Genomic DNA, 21,365 nt, shown 5'->3' with positions numbered 1-21,365 from the left:
GGCATCCCGTGGGGCCCGTGGCTCCGGGCCTGACCCGGAAAATGTTCCAGATCTGTGAAGAAGCACCATCCGTTTGTCAGCGCGCGGTGTGTGTGTATTTTTGTGTGTGTTGGGGGGCGCTGTTGATTAGCAGACAAGAAGCTTAATGATGTTCCCAGAACAGATATCGAGTTGAGGAGGAGGAGGAAGAGTCATGGAGTTGAACTCGTTGGCCGCCACTGCTGGTGAAAGAGCGTTCCAATACAACAAAGTGGGAGCCATTGATGGTAAAAGTTTTTGTTGGTTTAAATTGTTTGTGGTTGTCTGTGTGTGTTTAGGAGTGTTGTTCTATTTGGGGGTTAGTTTAGTGAGTTAAGTTTATATTTTGAAGGGTGGATTTGACTTTTTTTGGGTGGTTTTGGTGATTTTATTTGGGTGTGTTGGTGAAGGAAGATATGGGAAACTGAGATTAAGAACTAATTGTAGACATTGGGTTTTGGTTCCTGTACATTAATCTACAGAAATAATAGTGTGGATGGCAGGACAGTAATCCCTCAAATATTAATATAAAAATATTAATGTATACCAAACATGGCTGCGATAAATGGAAAATCACAAAGTAGGGTCACCACTGTTATAACTAACTTTTTAAAAAATATTTTTAATAATTTATTTGTTTTTTCTTCAGTGCTGAGTCATAATAGAAAGAGTTTCGGTGTGGATTTTCACCTTTTTACAAACTTAAAAAATATAATAATAATATAATCTAGCAGACAAAAGATCTCAAAGTAGGGTCACCTATAACTACCTTTTTTTTAAAATATTTTGTATAATTTACATACTTTTTTTCTTCAGTGTTTAGTCCCAGTAGCAACAAATTTCAGTGTGAATTTTCACATTTTTATGAACTTTAAATAATAATAATAAAATAACAGCAGAAAAAAATCACAAAATAGTAAATTCACAATAATCAAACAGCTACTTAATTCCCCAAAACTCATCAACGATGTAACAACCAATAACACCTCAATCCCCCCATATAAACCACACAATCCTTTCCCCTCTCCACATTGAAATCCTCTCAATCCACTGACCAATTTTCATGTGTATAATATGTGTGTGTGTGTATATGTTTGTCCCACAGCGTCTTGTTCTCCACGCTCCAAACGCCTGGTCGGGCGATAGCATTGTCTACATGTCCAAAAGACCTGCCCTATTCCACCACCACATCATTATCATGCTAATATAACCCGGTAAGGAAGGAAGGAAGGAAGGAAAGAAGGAAGGAAGGACGGCAGGGGAGGAGGCGCTTTGAGTGGAACGATAGCTCCACAAAAAAAAAAAGAACAGAACAGAGGTAATCTTTTCTTTTCATTCTTTCTTTCTTCTCCCCACCCCACACCACCACCTCCTCCTCCTCCTCTTCGTCTTTCTTGTGGTTCCGGCACCCTCTTCATCTACCGCATCCTTATCTCCCCTTCACTTCTTTGATAATCCCTGTGAACATTGTCTTCATAATTACACACAACAATGATTCCCATCCTAAGAAACGTGCACGGAGGGTATTTCATATTTCGCTGGGAGAATTAATAACAAGGGGGGGGGGTGCTGTTAGGTGGGGGGGGGGGGGGGGTCCCGTAGATGCTTGTTTTAAAAGCGCTTTTACATTATGCATAGCGCTAGTTGGGGCCTGTTCCCCTTTTTGTAAGGCCCGTCTTGTTTCCCCATTATATGGCCTTTCCTAGTTAATAGAGCTCTTTGTGCGCGACATCCCTTCGTACGGACGCAAAAGGTCAACGGCGCTCGTGTAGCTAGCCCCCCTTGGCAAAATGGGGGGGTTTAATAGTAGCCAATGAGGTCAAAGGGAATTTAAAATGGACCAAAACTAATGGGAAGTCACTGGAAATGCCTTAATTTAACAAAAGTGACTTGTAAAAACCCTAAAATGACGCCATATTGCTTGTAATTGATAATGACATGTTTATTTTAATGTAAAACTACAGGGCACGTTTTATTTTGAAATTCCTATTTAGTTTTTTGGTCATTGGAAATGAATGTAGCTATTTTTTGGTTGTTAATGTGAAGAGAAAAATCTAAATAGAGAAAGAATTTCAAAGATGAGAGAGAAAAAGTTTATCAATACATTAAAAAGAATTGATAAAAAAATACACCAAAAAATAATTTTGGTTGAAAAAAAAATGGAGGTCTAGATTGTCGTGAATGTGAAGCAAAAAAAATCAAATAGAGAGAAGAGAAAAGAGAGAAAAAGTTTATCAATATATTTAAAAAATAAAAAGATAAAAAATACACCAAAAAATAATTTTAGTTAAAAAAAATTGAGGTCTAGAATTCTTGTGAATGTGAAGCGAAAAAAATCAAATAGGGAGAAGAGAAAAGAGAGAAAAAGTTGTTCAATATATATAAAAAATGAAAAAAATACATGAAAAAATGATTTTGGTTAAAAAAAAATGGAGGTCTAGATCCACCAATAGCACGCAAGGAGTTTCCTTGTCTTACTGACGTGCGTGACAGATGCTCTCTCTCCTTCCAGAGCACTCAATTCCCTCTGGTTACCGAGGGCAACCCTGTAAATCAGACATTATGGGCTGTTGACAGGAGAAGCAGTTGTTATGATAACGCGCCATAACTTACGGGAAACGCACACAAACAAATACAGTGAGTGGAGAAGGGAAGCGGCCAACAGGACTAAAAACATGACTTGCGCGTTTAGACGCAGCTTTCTGGAGATAATCTGGATTTGACATATTCTTCACTACCATGTGTGTTTTTGTTTGTTTGTGTTTTTTTGCCATTGCCACTTTTGAACCAAAAAAATAACTTGAAAGTATTTGTTAAGTTAAAAAAGTAGGAATTAAGTAAAAAAATATTTTAATGTATTTTAAAGCTTATTTAATTGGCTGCCATTGACGACAATAGTCATTCAATCCTTTTTTCAATGAAATCTTTTTGTATATTTATTTGAATTTTTACTACTAATACAAAAATTGCAGATCAAAAAGACAATGTCCAGTGACTACACAAAAAAATGTAAAAAAATTAACAGCTAAAATGTCTTTACTTATCACATTCGATTATTTTTAGCATAAATATAACACAAAGTACATAAATTTTTGTCCATTTCCTACTTTAATTTCAAAATATTGTCAGGTTTTGACCTCTAACCTCATAAAAAAATAATAATTAAATGCCTAACAAGAACATAGACTGAACTACTACTTCTTGTGCAGGCTAGATTCAATGATAATGACTTATAAGAGCCAAGCTAGCTTGCGAGCCTTAGTTTGGACACCCTTCCGATGGCATAAAGTGACAAGTGTGGGAAACAATGCGATGTGCAGGTCACAGGAAACAAATTATCATACCTGACCCTCTTTAATCCTCACCGTGAAATGACGCGCGCACCACATGTTAAACACACCAGGTAAATATCATTATTACACTTTTCATGTTATATCTCCAACCATTTTTTAAACAAACACCCATAGTTGGGGTGTTCCCGCAGTTAGCGCCAAGCCCATTAGCATCCGCGGCTATTGTGAAGGATGGGCAAGAGGTCAAAAGGTTACCCGGGGGGCGAGATGAAGGTATAGGAAAAAAAACGAGAGTTAGGAGAATGAGGAGACAAGATGGCAGCCGAGCAGGATATTATTTCATGTGGCTGTTATCGTGATGCCAAGACGGCGGCGTCTTAAGTAACACGAGCGCGTGATGGATCGGATGCAAATGTATTCAAATGCGGACGCATTTGTAAGGGAGGGTGTCCAAAGAATGCCTTAAAATGAAGAATTATGCCTGCTAAAGTCGGACATGGCGCTGTTTAATAAGGAATAAATGGCGGGGTGATAAAATCATTTCATGTTTTATTCATTTTTTTTACTGTGTATTTGGGTGCTGGGGTAAAAAAAGGGTAATTAGCGTTAGATATCAAATGGTCATTTTTCAGGAATGTTTTTTTATTTATTAATGCTTTGTATCAAGGGTGGCAGACTCGGGTTGGTTCAAGGGACGCTTTAATGTCGACTTGATTTAATGTGGGCCATTTTAGATATAATATTTACTTTTTTATATATAAATGGATTAAAATAAATGGATTTAAAGTCCTGAATATTCAGTTTTTTATAGATCTAAAACAATGTTTATTTTAGAATTTTTAAAATCTAAATTTAGATTTTACAAAATGATTTTTGAACTAAAAACACAGAAAAAATGATTAAAAAATGACAATTATTGATTTAAAAGGGGGAAAATCAGGAATTTTAATATACATCTATACTCTACATTTAAATTTAATCCTAAAACAGAAAGTCGGCACTCATGATTTACTTTCCCGGGCCGCACAAAATGATGCGGCGGGCCAGATTTGGCCCGCGGGCCGCCACTTTGACACCCGTGCTCTATTGCTATAGCTAATTAGCTAAAAAGAAACCCTGCTATCACAGTCAAAACTGCATGTCTAAAAGTTATTCCACTTTAAATGTATAAAACTTGAAAAAGTCTTTTTTAAAATTTGATTAAAGCTGCAGTCAAGCACTTTTAAAGGGCCTCACTAGCACTGATGCGAAACCTTGCGGACGTATCGCGACTAGCGATCGCGTGGCGTGTTAGCGTCGACTAAGTTTCACTCTTATCAGGCCGTTTCTCCTTCTCCATCTCATCTTGATAAACCTGTTTAATTCTTATCATAATAGACTATTTCACGCACCGACGCCTCTTCACTTCTGCACGGCGACGACGAGGTACAATTGCTTCGTTATGCTCCCGTTCTTCGTCTCGGCAATGAATGCGCGTTGCCTTCTCCATTTTTTTTTTCTTCATTATTTTTTGCAAAAAGTACCAGACATATAACTTCTATATTTGATCCATCTTAAACTCATCGGCTTACAAGTTGTGGACTTTTGTTTCCTTAGTTCTGCCTCTGATTCCACCTTGACAACTACAAGACTATAACAGCCAAGACAAACAGTCCCAAGAACCATCACCATGTTCAACTTAAGTTCTGGACCTAATCAAGACTAAGTCATTATCTTGTACTTGCACTAAAACTCCAGCAGGCTAACCACTTAATCACTTTTTGTACCCATTTTATTAATGTAATCGCTTATTTATGTTGACTACTTATTATGTTGACTGGCTATTTATTTGTACACTTAATGGTGACGCTTTAAATTTCATTATACTTGTATAATGACAATAAAAGCATTCAAGTCAATACAATCAAGATGCACCTGCTTAGACTAAACCATTACAAATATTTCTTTGACACTTTTGAACACAAGTATAGTTTCCATGGCGTTTAAATTATGACAATTAATTTGTCGTATTATCTATTTTTAAATCAACCCCAACATAGTTTATATCTGTTTTACAACCAAAAATCCGTAATAAATGGCTATTTTTTAACTTCTGTATACTTTCCCCCCTCAATATTTTACAACATGGTATAACCAGGAAGTCGAATTGAGTTGTGATGATCGCTATTGACTAATGATGCCGGTGTGTAAGCTAAGCTAACACGCGTTTACACACACGCTGTTAACTATTTTAGCATCTGTCATCGAGTGTGTAATCGCTTGGTTATGCTATGTCAGATAATAAAACGGTCATATTTTAGCTTTTCAACATCTACTAAACCATGAAAATTTACAAAATGGTAAGCGAAGTAGCCACGAAGTAGAAGTGGCAAATCGTGTTGGTAAGTAACTCAGTTAACACACCTTAATATGTTTACCTAATTTAACAAGCCATTTGTAGTTACACGAATACGCTATGTCGGTAAATAAATACAAAATAAAAATGGCAGTTTTCTCTTTTTAGCTATTCAACACGTCTCCCTCTTGAACATTTTATAAAATGTTAAAATAGCGAGAAAAGAGGTGAATTGAGGAAAGATGTGAAATGTGATCACCTGAAGACTCTTGGCTAATCATATTGGTGAGTACTTAAGCTAACTTACTATTTTAGCATCTTTAAAGATTATAAAATGCATTTTAGCAGCTAGATAGATGATTGCCTTAATTACGGTGCTGTTCCTAAGTTCCCAAATGCTAAATTATTCAAATGAAATGTGTTATACCTCAAACAAATTGTAAACATGCTAGCTTTGTTAGCATACTGTGGTTACTTGTCCATGTTATAGAAATGCTAGCACTAGAGAATGTTTCAAGTTTTTTATGTATTTGGTATTATTTCATTGCCGCTTTCCCCGGCAACAGTAGTACTTTTTTAGTCCACTTTTACAGTTTATTAGGCTAGAACGCTGGTGTCGTCACTATCATATCATAAATACCCCCAACCTATACAATTTATTAAGCTTAAAAACGTGTAATATACTTTCTTATTTTCCCCCGTTTTTTCGACCAAACTAAACAATTCACACAGTAAAGTTGCCACGTTTATTCGCCTCCCTGTCCTAATAAATTGGACGTCTGTCGTCAACAATGGCCTTTGAAACGTGATATTTCTCCTGTAGTTGAAATCGGACGTTTCGTATTTGTAGAGAGCGTAAAAAAAAGGAGCACCGAGCGTAAAATCTGGGATGTTTTGGAGACGCTCTGAGATGAAAAAGGTGAGAAGGGCCTTCGGAAGGTTTTCCCATGATCCCACTTGACCTGACCTGAGCTGGTAGCGCCTACTAGTTTACTCGGGTTTAAGGCCGTAAACAGCAGGCTCAACTTTGACAAGGCTACTCGGAAGAAACACATGGGGATGTTCGCGACACCTGTGAATCATTCTCTGACTCTTAGGTCCGGTTGGTGTGGCAAAAATTTCAAATGCAAATAGTTTTGGGCCTTTATATGCCGTGTGATTATTTCCCCCAAAAATCTTCATCAAATATAGCACCAAAAGTTAATCATGTGGCCTAGTGTCAAGTCTCAATTATAACTACTTAAAAATATATGTTAGGAATCTGTATTTTAATACAACTACAATTAAAAAGACTAAAAATATATTTTTTAAATGGACTCTGCCCCATTTACTGTCTGTGTTTAATAAAATTATTGCCAAAAATGACTGTGTTGATGTACATTTTGTTTTTCATCATTTTTGGGTGTTAAATTCAAGGTTTTTTGTTGTTGTATTTGTAATGCAAAGTTATTTCTAACAAAAGTGGGTATATAGCTGGCTGGCACTTAAAAATATCTTAAAACCTAAAACATGTAACAAAATATGAATGTTTATGCTCCATAATAGGTCAACAATATGCACAAATTAAGCTAAGGACTGAAAAGTTGTCGTTTTGAAAAGAAAACAGAAAATGAAACTTAAAAAAATGGTCGCGGTCATCCATAAAATAACTAATAACTAAAAATTTCAGTTTATAAAAACAAATTAAAAAATAATTTTAAATAAATAGAATATTAACTTGTAAGAAAATAGTGATTTTTAAATATTTAAATGCAAATGAAAAAAAAACATTTTACAGTGTACTCATACATAGACGTCCAATTTATTTAAACCAAAAAGACTGCCTATGAAGTCCAATCCATTTTGACTGGTCAACTCCAACGAACCAATCACAGTCCATCCCTAGCTGACCACTATCACAAACAAAAATCACAGTCCATGCCGACCTAGCAACTCCCAATCAAACCAAATTGTACATTTCCTCCAATCTCCCATCTTGTAATCCCACTTTCCCTCAACACAACCTTTCCCCCCTTCTCATTCCGCTTGTCATGTTCCCCCTATCTTCACACTTTCCCCATCAATATCCAATAATTGATCCGTTAACCCCCCCCTCCATTTCCACCCCTGAAATCTCTCCCTCTTTTTTCTCCACCCCCACTTCTCCTCTCTTTCTTCTCCTTTTCGCTCTCGTCAGGGGGAGTCATTGAGTGTGTAATCACTTGGTTACGCTGTGTCAGTCTGCGTCTGAAGCCGCCATCTGTCCTCTGGGCTTCCGTCTGGGACCAGACTACCATCTCACATACACACACACACACACACATATACACTGTAGTGAAAGAGTACAAACATACAGACGTGCACCGTCGAGCCAAGCTCATTCACACCACGACATGATGACAGCTGTATCAGCAGCCTATTGACATGAGCTGTCGGAGGGGCACTGACTAACATGACACATCGTGACATGTACCCACCCGTCTTCCCAAACAACAACGACGCGTTTCACATAAGGGCGCGTAAACAGTAGTATGATTGTAAGGTTAAGCAACGTGGAGTGTTTTTTTTGCAGATTTTATGTTGTTGTTTTTTCATTTTTTGTTTTGTTTTTGAAATGATTCGTCACTTTTTAGGCCTTAGCTTAGTTTGAGTATATTGTTGAATGAGGATGGAGGGGAAATATTCTTATTTTGTGAAATGATTTTGGTTTTAAGGGGCAGTTATATACTCAGTTTTGTTAGAAATCGCTTTGCATTACAATATAATATAAAAAAAAATCTTGGCTTGCACAAAAAGTGAGATAGAATTGAATTCAACAGCCTAAAATGATGAAAAACAAGTGTACATAAACAGTCATTTTTTTGGGACTATTAACTACAGACAATAATTGAGGCTGTAGCCATTTTTTTAAATGTTTTTTTTAATTTTTTTTATTGTGTGCCAAAATAGAAATTCTTGTCTCGACGTCCAAAACAAACCGATCATTTAAAAAAAATATTAAATAGATATATTACACTTTTTTTGCGCTAAATGACATATTCAGTATTTTAGAATGTACGTTAAAATCATGCGCCGATCCTGTCAATTTGTCATTTTTGAGTTTCCATAGCGGGTTGCCCTACCCAAGATGGCCGCCACTACATAATCTAATTAAAAAAGAAAAAAATATTCGCTTTTATAAATGTTCTCTCACATTATTAGCATGCATGCTATGCTAATTTAGCCCTCTAAATTGTCCCTAGCTATGATCGGTTTCCTTGCTGTCGACCAATTCAGGGTCTCCCCCCCCCCCGCCCAATGGCTGGGATAGGCTCCAACACCCCCTGCGACCCTTATCAGTACAAAAATACATGAATATATATTTACCCTGATACTGTACTGCAAACCTATCCATACATATTTCCACAATATATCAAGGAATTTATCCAATCCCGCAAAAATGAACTAGAAAATACTATTAAATATAGATATATATATAGATAAAATATTCAGCACCATTTCACCGCAAAGCCCTACTTAAACCACGAATAACATTTATGTAAAAATGGTACCAATCAGACCAAAGTAGATTTTCCCCCCGTCTAAGTGGGCGCCCTTTTTTTTGAACCACTTAAAAACAGGTCGTTGATGTCTAATAGATTTGTCCGCCATAGCGTTAGCCGAACGACCATGAGAGCCAACCAGCGAGGAAAGCGCCACCGTCAATTTATCCGCCGCTTAACTGCTGGAGTCTCACCTCCGCAAACTCATTTTAGTATCTCCTCTCCAATCTCAAAAGCTATCATCTCTCTAATCTCGGCCTTTCATTTCGTCGGGGGGGAGGGCGGAAAAGCAGAAAGGGGGGAGGGGGGGGGGATCTCGGAGATGATCTGTTAGCCCGGCGTAAATGTTTATAACACGAGGACAATCTCCGGGGTTTATCCATCATTGCGCGTCCAGTCAAACACTTCCTTTTTTCCTTTTTTTTTGTCCCTTTTATTTTCCATGTCTCCGCTTTCTCTCTCCGGGGCATTTACGGGGATGGGGAAGCTGTTATTGGACAGGTCAGTGGAGTGGAACTGTCAGATAATAGGCCAGTTACCGCGGCGACGCGTGAATGAGGAATAGCGCCGGAGCTCGGTTCGCTCCTTAATCAGGAGGCAAACTGGGGGAAATCTGGAGAGTTTAGACTCCCGGATGAAATGGATGGAGAGGTGGGACGATAAACTGTGATGGTGGGGGGGGGGGGGGGGGGGGGTTTAAGTCAACAAGGTAGGGGATTCTGTTAGTTGACTCCTGTGTGCTTGTTTGGAAATGGGGAAAGTTTAGTGCCACAGTGCAATGGGAGAAGGTGGCCATATTCTCAGATAATGTTGGGATTTAATTACTAGTATTTTGATTGGAGTAGTAATTGTTTGGGTCAATGTCTGATTTTAATCTCTTTACTGTTAATGTTGTTGGTTGATATGGAAATAGTATGTGATGTCAAAAGTGAAGACATTGTGGATTCTTCTACAACTATTTTGTTGATAGATTAATAATTACAAGCTATTGGGTAACTCAGTTGTTTGATTTTAGCTTCTGGATTGTTTATAGTCTTATTTCTTTGGGAAAACTGTGATTCATACCTGTCAATTTATACATTTTCTTGTATTTTATACGTTTTTTGATCATTTCAAATTTTGTACGCCATATAACAACTTTTGTACAGGATTTTTTTAAGTACTTTTTTGTAAAACCGATTTAATTTAATCATTTCAGGTGTAATCCGATCTAATATCAAACTCTAATCTATAGTGCGTCAGTAAGCAATGTACCCAGATTTTTTTTCGTATCGGTCACTGGTAGAAGACAAAAATGGTATTGTTGACTGCTAATATGATTATGCTTTAACCTTAACCTTATCTTTAATTTTTAATTTAATCATTTCAGGTGTAATCCGATCTAATATCAAACTCTTATCTATAGTGCGTCAGTAAGCAATGTACCCAGATGTTTTTCGTATCGGTCACTGGTAGAAGACAAAAATGCTATTGTCGACTGCTAATATGATTATGCTTTAACCAAGATATACGCATGCGTCTCTCTTTAATGAATATAGCACGTTAGTAAGCAATGTACCCAGACAGTCAAGCTGTCAGCGTCATACTGTGACATCTACAGAATCTTAAATTTAGTGCATACATTTTGGGCACTTCATTTACTTTGGAGAACATTTTTAACTTTTAAATGCGCCCAATGTGAGTAAATATCTGCAATGATTTCATTTTTACGTTTTTCTAGCGCCTAATAAGGGGAGCAAATGTCCGAGATTGACATGTATGGTGATGTCAAAGGCCAACATATAGCCAAACTACAGTGTCAATTCATACTATAGCTTTTTATATCGCTCAAAGGCACTTTTTAACTAAAAAATGTCAAATTCCAACCTCTTAACTGTGAATATTTGCTGATTCTAACGAGAAAAACCATTGTCAGAAAGGCTTCTTTGCAAAATTGCATTGTCAAGTCGTCTAGAAATATTACATTCATCGCTTAATCATCTTTTTTCTTAAGAAGATGATCATATAACGCAACTGTCGACTGCCAACCCACCAACTTCAAACGGTTTGGACGCCGATCACCGTCAGTGCGAGCGAAGGAAATACTCTGAGCAACTCTCCCGTTCTTTTGATGTCGGCAGGGGCTGCCTTCAAAACTGTTAATCTCTCAAAGGTGCTAAAAAGAGAGGGAGGGAGAGAAGGAGGGAGGAGAAAAGGAGGATGAGGAGAGGAGGAGGAGGAGGAGAGAGAAGGAGGAGGCCGCAAATTGGAACGTGAGCGAGAAAGGAAAAGTGATAAGAACTCCAGCTTTTTGAACTGGAAGAGCTTAATTTGAAATGTCAGGGCGACTCCTTCTTCCTCCTCCTCCTCTTCCTCACCTTGCCCAACTCCCTCCCCCCACACCACCACCACCTCCTCCTCCACCACCCTTTCCATCTCTCTCCTCTCTCGACAGTCCTCGCCGTACGGTGGTGAGGATTAAAATAATTAAACAGGCTCTGTTTTAATTAAGACAATAAAGCCGACGGTCTCCGGGCGAGCCCGGGGAGAGACGGCGGCAGAGGGCAGCTTGATAAAGAGCGCTAACGAGAGAGGCGGGACGGGATGATAGGTGTTGGGGATTAAAGGGGGTTGGGGGGGTCGGACGGACTTGATTGGCTGGCTCTAAGTCGACGTTAAAAGATGTCGCGTTTGTTTTAACTAGGTGGTTGATGGTCTCAATTCGGAGCACTTCAAGTCAAAGAATGGCTGATAATCTAGTTTCAAAGTGGTTGTAGATGTATTAACACTGCAGTGAGGCTTGTTGTTCACCTTTGACATGGCAGTATTTACTGAATAATGACAGTATGTTTAGTAGAAAGGCTGAAATGAAATAATGGTGCAATTTTCTTATAGTAGTTGTATCTACTGTTCACCATAGCCGTATTTTCAAAATAATCATAAAATGTTTTTTATGTGGAGAAGCTAACTCGAACAATTAAAGTCAAATATTGACTTTAATCTTCTTTCCAAGTCATTATAGATTAATTTCACTGCACCTTTTGTCATCACAGTATTTCCTTAATAACAGTCAAGGCTAAAAGTGACTCTTTTCGAAGTTTGACTCTTTTCGGATGGTGACTCTTTTCGTGGGGCTACTCTTTTCGAATAGTGACTCTTTTCAAAGACTGAATCTTTTTGAATAGTGACTCTTTTCAAGGACTGAATCTTTTCGAATAGTGACTCTTTTCAAAAAGTGACTCTTTACGACCAATTGACAAGATTGAAATCAAAATTTATCAACAGCTCTGTATCATAGTCACATTTGTCTTTTTATCAATAATCATATCATATATATAGTCAAAATGCTGAACTCAGAATTTTTTTAAAAAGTCAAACTGTCACTATAAGTTAACCATCTATCATCAAAATACTAGTTGACAAATCCGCCCCTTTAGTTCTGCCTAGTGATCACTCATTTCAAAATCAAATTATTTCTATATATTATTATTATTCCTTAATGAATTCTAGCTATTGATTTCCGCAGCCAATTTAAAGCATCGTCACTCTTTCTCCGCCCGCTAATGATATATTTCTTTATCCAAAATGAAATGTCATATCTCATTGCGTTTCCCGGTCAGGGGGGGCGATGTCGCCACACGTAAACAAACCGCCAACGCGTGCTTTACCTGTTTTGGAGTCGCTACTCAATTACATCAGGCGCCGGATTCCGAGGGGAGTCATTAGGGGTTTCCAGTTAGGTTGCATCATCATCACACACACACACACAAAGGTAGCGATTCTTCACCCAAGACGTCCCGTGGGGGGGTGTTACAGTTTAGCTTTTAAAGGGGGGGCTTGTTATCGTTGCGCCACTAGCAAACACACACTTGTGCATCGACAATATTGAGTGGAAAATTAGAACTTTTATCGTCTTTCTGTGTGATTCAACACATAAAAACATGGGAAGGAATATTACATGTAGTGTTATTAAGGTCCAATGTATTGATGGGTAGAGAAAATTGATGTGGATTTGGTGGAAAAATGTGATAAATTGTAAAATGTAACTAATTTAAGGGTGAGGCTTATATGCGAGTAAATGCAATAGTTGTAAGCTATGCTTGGTGTTTTCTTTTACTAAATATTTCTCATAATTTAAGAATATTTACAGTTGATGTCCTTGCAATATTTTAGACAACATTTCTTATTAATGAATTCAAATTTTTGACATAACATAGTTCTTTTAAAAAAGCAAATATTCCAATTGGAAGTTAAACATAGCACTTAACAATGAATCTATGATTTAAAAAAATAGCTATAGATTATTAAAACTGCAGTTCTGGTCTTTTAACTTGCGATTTGGCATTTTTTGATTGTTTCGACATTTAAATGTAAACAATATTTTGACCTAAACGCCATCATTAAGATTGTTACACCCTTTTATGCAACAATTTTAACGTTAACCTAATATTTAATTGACTAAAAAGCATGTACCAAATGAACCATTTAACCTAGCGCCACCGCTATCTCCCATAGCATCCCACTCTTCTCAAACCTGCGCCCCAAACTCAAAACCAACCAACCCCTCTGACAAACAACCCCAACCTCCGGTAGCGGATCCTTTTCTCACGACCCTCTCCGGCCTTGTCGCAGGTGCAAAAACAAAGCGATAAACAAACAAAGTGTTAAAACAAACGCCGGCTAATGACTGCACAGCTGCAGTCGCTCGATCCCGGCGGGGTTCTTCTCTCCATTAGGACTAAAAAGGCTTCTTTACGACTTGTGGACTTCATTTTCGGCCTTTTAACATCTAGAATGACTACCGGTGCCGTTTACATATTTCAAATGGAAAGCGCGTTTGAAGGTCAAGGCTAGGTGTTAAAGCTCAAATGTTGGTATGATCGGTTGTGTTAATATTTCAGTTTGGAAAAAAAAATGGAATCCAAAATCAAAATCCTGAGGTTATATTTTGGAGCTGAAATGTCAGACGGATATTAATTTTGCGGGGGAGAATATATTGCGGGCCGCAGGCGAGGCAGGACGTTGATGAAATCCCATCATACTCTTGTGCTAGCTAGGCTAAAAGTCATGTGGGATTTGTTTGGGTTTGCATTGTCTCGATTCTTGCGTAAATTTTTATATTTTTTTATTTTCTGGATTTTAATTTTCTAAATATTTGTCTTCTGGAGCTTAATTAATTAATAAAAAAAAGATTAATTGCTGTTTTGGAATATCAAGCTAAGAATATGATAGCAAATGTCAACCAATATGGCAGTTGCCATTGAAATGATTGACAGATCATTTTTATTTACTTAAATAATAATAATAAGAATAATAATATTGCATGAAAAGAATCAAATATAAAAAGTTTCCAAAAGATTTAAATATATATTTATATATTTTTATGCTGAATAAATATGTTAATAAATTCCTGCCTAATTATTTTGTTATTGTATATACTAATTTAATTTTTTTAAAAGTTTTCTTTATGTACTTTTGTTCCATATTAATATATTTTTGTTAATAAATTAATGCTTAATTTTTTGTATATACTAATTTAATTTTCAAAAAAAAATTCTAAATGTACTTTTATTCCTTATAATTATATTTTTGTTGATAAATTAATGCTTTATTTTTTTGTATATACTAATTTAATTTTAAAAACATTTTCTAGATGTACTTTTATTCCTTATACTTAATTTTTTCCATTGACAATTTTTACATGTTTATTTAAAACTATTTGTATTCTTTTATAATGTATTACTCCAATGCCCAATTTTTAGAATGACAATACAGCCTTCAAATATACCTAACTTTATTCGTACTCATTGTAAATGACGACAATTCCGTCCCATTGACTTCAACAGACGTCCAATCAATTCGCAACGAGTTAACGGCAATGCAACACAAACCCTCAAAACAGAAGGCCTCGTCCGTCCGTCCGTCCGGGCGGCGCCGCGGAAGCGCCGCTAATGGCGGCGCGCACGTGGGAGTGTTTAATGGCGAGTGGAGTCATTTGCGCTTTTTAATGATGATTAGAGGAGGAAATTGGCTCAGATTTACAGTGTCACTCTGTGTTTAGACCGAGGAGAAAAGAAAAAAAATTGCTGGCGCGTGCACGTGGCGGCCGCCACCAGAACGCCAAACGCGCTGACCCCCTTAGGCCGGCCGGCCCCGCCTCCCCCACCCCCCCCCCTCTCGGCACCACCCACACACACCTCCACTTGCGGAGGAAATGTATCACTTAAAGCGACTGGAGCTCAGCTCGCGCAAGCTAATGAATCCGCACTCAATTTTCCGCCCAGCTGCCCTTCCGACGGACACGCACGCACGCGCACTCAAATGACTTGAGCGCCGCCGCCGCCGCCGTCTTTGTAAAGTCAACGGCAAATTGGAAAAGTTGCATTTTACGTCTGCGCGTCAACAATTCCGAATATTAAAAAAAATGGAATTTGAATATGGCGCAGTGTATTCTGACGATATTGCAATTTTTATCCCATTGAGGGCTCACGTTCATTCGTTTTCTGAACTGCTTATCCTCACTAGGTTCGTTCGCGGGGGGCGCTAGAGCTTATCCCAACTAATTTTGGAAGCCTTAAATCGGCAGCCAGCCAATTGCAGGGCATGTAGAGACAAAGTGCAGCTAATTAGAGCTAAGGGCAATTTAGATGGCTAAATTAGCTTAGCATGAATATTTTTTGGGGATATGGGAGGACATAGGAGTACCCGGAAAAATCCCACACAAGCTCGGGGAGAACTCCACACAGTAAAACCTGATTTGGGATCAATATATCGATCTGAGTGGTTCGTTGTCTTGAGTGGTTGGTGAGTTGGCCTCACAGCTTTAGGGTCCTGGGTTCAAATCCATCTGTGTGGAGTTTGTATGTTTTTTCCGGGCCTACTTGGGTTTTCTCTGGGTACTCTGCTTTCCTCCCACTTTCCAAAAATGTCATGCTAAGCTAATTTAGCCCTATAAATTGCCCTTAGGTATGATTGGCTGTCCTTTAAGCGGTTTGGGGGATGAATAAATATATTTGTTCCACATTGGCCGAAAAATATCCCGTGGTTTTCACTTTGAGCTCCGTCCGAGGTGAGCTTTTCCACCCAAAGAACCACTTGGCATTTTGTCTAACAATAGCCTCTGCTTTTGACTAGCTAGCTCTTCAACACGCTTTTTCAGAGAGTGGAAAGCTGCTTCAAACTGTCAAAACAAAATAAGTGTGAAAGCACTCAAACACCTCACAATCTCACTGACAACAAAGCAGCCGGTTGTCCCGACGTGCCCGACAAAAATACGTATCACGGACATTGTGTCGACATTTTTCGTTGTACTTTTTCAGTAGCTACATTTTTAGCTATTGTTAGCATTTAAGACACGGTACTCCCAAAATATTTTCCGTTCTAATGACTACGAGTGATTGTGACATCCGTAAAAATCATAGAAATAACACAACAAAATACTGTTATCAAAAGTTAGCAAAAAATTTGTTTAATTATCCTTGATGAAACAAACTTTTTAGAAAGACTCCAAAATCAACCAAAGGTGACCTTAAAATGCCATAAAGCAACACAAAATCAAACAAAAGTGACCTTAAAATGCCAAAAAGCAACCCAAAATCAACCAAAAGTGACCTTAAAATGTCAAAAATCTACCCAAAAACAACCAAAAGTTACCCTAGTGCCATAAAGCAACCCAAAAATCAACCAAAAGTGACCTTAAAGTGCTAAAAAGCAACAAAAACAGACCCATAATTGGACCTATATACAGTAATTGACATGGAAATGACCTAAAATTAAAAGAAAGTGATATAAATGTAGAAAAAGTAGCCCTTAAATGTCTCAAAATGTACCTCAGAATTGTACCAAAACCAACATTAGCAATACTAGTCATTCAATACATTCATAAATAAATTAGATAAGATAGACGTCTATAATTCTCAATGGCAATACCAAAGTTAACCACTTCTTTCTTACATTCTCCCCCCTCAAGGTGTCTAAGCTGTGAAACATTTAATCGCCGCGGTAACGCTTTCATATCTGGCCCAGAAATCAAATAATGCCGTCTGATTTACTCCCCCTAGCAACCGGGGGAGCACAGCCCTTAGCAACCGACCTAGTCGGCAGGCCAAACCTAATCAGGTTGAAAATATTTCAATTATTGTGTTGATTCTAGGAAGTGCGTACGCAATGATATCGGAGGAAGAGGAGGATGATGATGAGGAGGAGGCGGAGCCAGCCAACTAAATGGCCAAGGAAAGCCAAGATGAGTCAGTCAAGTGAATCCGACGGGGAAGACAACACATGGTCAGTCTGGAGCGGCCAACTCTTGGCACGGTTAGCGAAAATACTGTTAGCGATGGCTATGGCGTTTGTGGGATAAGAATTAAAGACGACAACGCGCGACAAATCTTTGCTCATCTGTGCCAACAAACAATTATGCTCTTCTACAACATGGCAGATGGTATAATTAACCTGGGTAGCCACCTGTTTCTATTTACATGACAAAACTATATATTTGCCTTTCATTAAGCGGCAGGGGCGGAGGGAGGGAGGGGGGAGGGGATTTTTGAGGTTGAGGGTTCGATTCCAGGTGGGTTTTCAATGTGTGGAGTTAGGGATGTGGATTTTTTTATGGGTAGTCTGGTTTAAATCATATGTTATAAAAGTATGGATGCTAAGCTAATTTCGCTAAGTAAATTGTGGTGAGGTATAATTGGTTGTTCTTTGTTTTGTTTTTTTGTGGATTGCGATTGGGCTATCCGGCCTGGTGTTTGTGGTTAGTTGGAGTTAGTTGGGATAGGCTTTAGCACCCCCCCCCCCCCCCCCCCCCGTGACATTTGTGAGGTTCAGAAAATTAAGGAATATGTAGTTGGGTTGCCAGATTGGAAAGTCACAATTGCACCTTTAATGTGAAGTTTATAAAACATTTAAAAGAAAACAGCCTGAATGACAACATTATGTTCAAACCAAGATGTTTCTCATTTACAACTAATTATTATTATTTTTGTATAAAAAACAGCCTGAATGACAACATCATATTTAAACCAAAATGTTTCTCCTTTCCAACTAATTATTATTTATTTTTTGTACTTTAGCCTGTTTTGTCGATTAGCATAAAGGAATGTAGCTGTTGTTTAGGTTAAAGTATTATATTATAATAACAAACTATAAATTCATTTGTTATTAATCAGAAAAATAACTTTCACATTCTGCCAGCATTTCTCAATTTATGGTTTCAAACTCCTATTTTTTATCTAGCATTAATAGACCACAAAAAACTGCAGATTTATTCATTATCATCCTTTTAATCCAATGATAGTATGTGTACTCGTTCTCTTCGTTTGCCAGTGGCAGCCATTTCTAACTTAATAATGATCTGGCGGTCCAAATCTGGATGGACAAAATTAGAGGCCAAATGAGATGGAAATGTTTACCGTCACTTCCAATTCTCAGTTGGCCGTTTCATCCCCGGCGTGTGGCGGCTTTGCGTGCGCTAGTGTTGTTTGCGCCGCGTCGATAAAGAGACGTCTAGAGAGTCACGCCGACGACTCCGGGAGACGACGACGACGACGCATGGGAGCTGGGGGCGTTGGCAAATGTTTAGAAAACACAAAGTCAACCCAAAACTCCCTCGGGAACAAATGCACACAATTGGAATTTGTTGCTCCGTCGCCAAGTCGACTGATGCCAGCTAACCTATTCCACCTTCCCGCACGTTTATTTAGTCCAATCCATTTAAAGTAAGAAAGATGGCAGGGAATGAATGTTCATTTGCTCCCATTCCCCCTTGCAATTGTTTACATTTGTTTTTGCAGTTGTGCAATGTTTTTTTAAAGAATCTGCGGATATTTTTGGTGGATGTTTTTGGCGAATATTTTTGGCAGATATTTTGGGTGGATATTTTTTGCAGATATTTATTGCGGAAATTTGTTGTGGATACTTTTTGTTGTAGTTGCGCAATGTTTTTTAAAGGAATCTGCGGATATTTTTTGTGGATATTTGTTGCGGATATTTTTTTCAGATATTTTTTGCGGATATTTGTTGCGGATATTTCTTGCAGACATTTCTTGTGGATATTTTTTGCGGATATTTTTTGCTTATATTTCTTGTTGATATTTTATGTAGATATTTTTTTGGATATTTTTTGCGGATATTTGTTGCGAAAATTTTATTGAGGATATTGCGGATATTTTTTGCAGATATTTCTTGCGGATATTTTTTGCTTATATTTCTTGTTGATATTTTTTGCGGATATTTCTTGTTGATATTTTTTGCGGATATCTTTTTCGGGGATATATTTTGCGCATACCTTTTGCGTTTATCTTATATTTCCCCATTGCACAAAACTACTTTGCCGCTTACAATTTTCATATCAAAACATTGTCCCCAACAGCCAATCAGCACACGGCTTACAGCCAAGCTACCTACCCAATGTCTTTTTAGCCTCTACTTTCCATTCACCCTCACTATCACCACCAATAACTTTTCCAAACCCAAATCACATTTTCCCACCACCATAGATTAACTCTGACACTAATTTGTCTGCATATTAGCGTGTCCTTTTTAATCACATAAATTATCTTGGGGGAAAAAAAAAAAAATCTCCCAACACAGCGCCAAGCCAAATTGATTCAATTGTTTATTTTTAGTCTCAGCTCTCAAAACAACTCAATGAATGAAAATGAGTAAAAAAAAAATCCCTAAAAATCCATTCCCTGAAGAAATGAGCAAAAATAACCATCATTTTTCACTATTATAATCTATTTAGACACACCTGTAATCTTATTGCCATTACGTTCATTTAACAAAGTGTCATTAGTCTCACTTTTTAGCTTCATAAAGCATCTCAGTGGTTTTGTAGAAGCAAGTAAACTGCTCTAATTGCCTTAAAGTAGTCGATACGCCTGCAGTGTGTGTTTTTGTGCGTTTGTGGGGTCAATAATGTGTGCGTTTGGAGGCAATTGGTTGTTTTTCTTCAGCTTGACGCGTTAAACGCATCCCGGGCAGGCGGCACGGCTGCTAGCTAAACGCTATCGATCGTTTTCAACTTCACTCGCTCGCTCGATTGGGACGGTTTTTGTCCACGTTGGTGGCAGTGATGGTGGTAGGTTGTTTTTTTTGGTAGGGGGTCAAGCACGTTTTGAAATTGCTTTCATTTTAAGCCTGTTCCCAATTTTTTAAGCACTTCAGTGATGATTGTGTAAAGTGCGCTCGTTAGCTAAACAACAAAGTGCTTCATGTTGCTAATTGACATTTTGGAAGATCGAGATGTGGTATTTAACGTGGCTAAACGGGTCGTGACACCATTTTCATTGTTAGTCACAATGAGTACCATATTTTTTGGACTATGAATCGCTTTTTTTGCATAATTTGCGACTACAGTAATCCCTCGAGTATCACGTCTTTACTTATTGCGAATTCACTACTTTGCGATGTTTTTCACTCTTAAATAATTTTTATTTTTAATATTTATTATGAAACTCTTAAGCAGAAGCCACTCTTGCCACTAGAAATCAGTACTTTTTTTTATCTGAAAAAAATGTTTTTTAACATATCCCTATTTAAGCTGTTGTTCTCCATTTTACTCGTTTTTTTATTGATTTCTGAGTTACAAAAAAAAAAATCCCAAAATGTAGATTAGATAACTTTATTCATCATATATTCACGAAATTTCAATGCGGTTTAAAATCCAGTTTTACATCAAAACAACTAAAAAATAAAATAACACTTGATTTATTTTGACTGAATTTTCACACTGAAAAACTTTATTCTAAAAAATTCTCATTCTTATTCCTCATTTACCCTCCTACACATCTGCTAATATTAAAACAACAATAAACTACCAATCTAGAATCTATTTTTCGGAACTCCTTCCAAGAATTTTAATTCAATTTTTCACTGTCAATGGCACTGAAACAGTTAAAACCCATTTTTTTGTGGACATCTCAAGCCCCCTTTGATCAGCAACAGTTTTTCCTCCACCGTCGCTTCCGACAAAATCCCATTCGCCCCGTAAACGAACTGTAAAAGTCTAATGCAAACGCGATCCGATGACCCCTGTCTTCTCCCAAAACCCCTTCGCCGTATCCCCCCCCCTCCCCATGACCCCCCCACATTCGGCGCCACCCTCCCCATCCAAACGTCGCCGAATCCACATCTGGAAAGCGCGTTTAGTTCTGCTCCAGTCTCAGGAAGTTTTCACACTTCATGACTCATTAACCCGTAGACCTCCCCGAGCTC

The 21,365-nt window shown here is 37.9% G+C and overlaps 2 protein-coding genes and 1 long non-coding RNA gene across 3 annotated transcripts in view; all 3 read left to right on the top strand.

Annotated features, from left to right (window-relative positions):
* Positions 1 to 173: 173 nt before the first annotated feature.
* LOC144198471 (uncharacterized) lies at positions 174 to 5,135 on the top strand. The gene is made up of 3 exons (XR_013326719.1): positions 174 to 266; positions 1,124 to 1,336; positions 4,908 to 5,135. It is a non-coding gene; the product is annotated as an uncharacterized LOC144198471 (long non-coding RNA).
* A 357-nt stretch (positions 5,136 to 5,492) lies between these two features.
* The window catches only part of ubn1 (ubinuclein 1), a 48,411-nt gene continuing 32,538 nt past the window's right edge, over positions 5,493 to 21,365 (top strand). Inside the window, exons 1-3 of the mRNA XM_077718532.1 lie at positions 5,493 to 5,692; positions 5,815 to 5,931; positions 17,299 to 17,429. The gene's annotated coding sequence lies outside the window, so the exon portion shown is untranslated. The remainder of the gene's footprint in view (positions 5,693 to 5,814; positions 5,932 to 17,298; positions 17,430 to 21,365) is intronic.
* The window catches only part of soul5l (heme-binding protein soul5, like), a 74,492-nt gene continuing 60,927 nt past the window's right edge, over positions 7,801 to 21,365 (top strand). Inside the window, exon 1 of the mRNA XM_077718535.1 lies at positions 7,801 to 7,807. The gene's annotated coding sequence lies outside the window, so the exon portion shown is untranslated. The remainder of the gene's footprint in view (positions 7,808 to 21,365) is intronic.

The sequence above is a fragment of the Stigmatopora nigra genome, chromosome 6, assembly GCF_051989575.1.
Source record: "Stigmatopora nigra isolate UIUO_SnigA chromosome 6, RoL_Snig_1.1, whole genome shotgun sequence".
Classification (NCBI taxonomy): domain Eukaryota; kingdom Metazoa; phylum Chordata; class Actinopteri; order Syngnathiformes; family Syngnathidae; genus Stigmatopora; species Stigmatopora nigra.
This window is presented reverse-complemented; position numbering and strand designations above follow the sequence as displayed.